Here is a 1,023-nt window from a genome sequence, read left to right as displayed (position 1 = left end):
ATTATACATATATTATTATGTATATATGTATATATATACAGACTGCAATAATTTGCCAAGGACATTATTAACACCAAAGTATTAAGATTTCATTTTCTTCTGGATGCAAAATTCTCGGCAATTAACATTGTAACCTTTGTAAACTGAAAATCAGTGTTTTTTTAATTATAAAAATGAGGCATTTATTAACAGAGTGACCTGAAAACTATGATTTTCCTGATTTTCTTTTTTTTTAACTCTTAAGTTTAGGGGTGCACGTGCAGGTTTGTTATATAGGTAAACTTGTGTCATAAGGGTTTGTTGTACAGACTATTTTGTCACCCAGGTATTAAGCCTAGCACCCATTAGTTATTTTTGCTGATCCTCTCCCTCCTCCCAGCCTCCTCCCTCTGAAAGGCCCCAGTGTGTGTAGCTCCCCTCTCTGTGTCCACGTGTTCTCATCATTTAGCTCCCACTTATAAGTGAGAACCTGTGGTATTTGGTTTTCTGTTCTTGTGTTAGTTTGCTAAGGATAATGGCCTCCAGCTCCATCCTTGTTCTGGCAAAGGACATGACCTTGTTCTTTCCATGGCTGTATAGTATCCAATGGTGTATATGATGGTTAATACTGAATGTCAACTTGATTGGATTAAAGGATACAAAGTATTGATCCTGGGTGTGTCTGTGAGGGTGTTGCCAAAGGAGATTAACATTTGAGTTAGTGGCCTGGGAAAGGCTGACCTGCCCTTAATCTGGGTGGACACCATCTAATCAGCTGCCAGTGCAGCTAGAATATAAAGCAGACAGAAGAATGTGAAAAGAAAAGACTGGCCTAGCCTCTCAGTCTATATCTTTCTCCTGTGCTGGATGCTTCCTGCCCTTGAACATCAGACTCCAAGTTCTTCCATTTTGGGATTCAGACTGGCTCTCCTTGCTCCTCAGCTTGCTGATGGCCTATTGTGGGACCTTGTGATCATAATCATGTGAGTTAATACTAATAAACTCATATATATGTGTGTGTGTACACACACACACACACACACA

Source organism: Colobus angolensis, unplaced genomic scaffold (genome assembly GCF_000951035.1).
Source record: "Colobus angolensis palliatus isolate OR3802 unplaced genomic scaffold, Cang.pa_1.0 Scaffold67, whole genome shotgun sequence".
In the NCBI taxonomy this organism is placed as follows: domain Eukaryota; kingdom Metazoa; phylum Chordata; class Mammalia; order Primates; family Cercopithecidae; genus Colobus; species Colobus angolensis.
Note: the sequence above shows the minus strand (reverse complement) of the source record.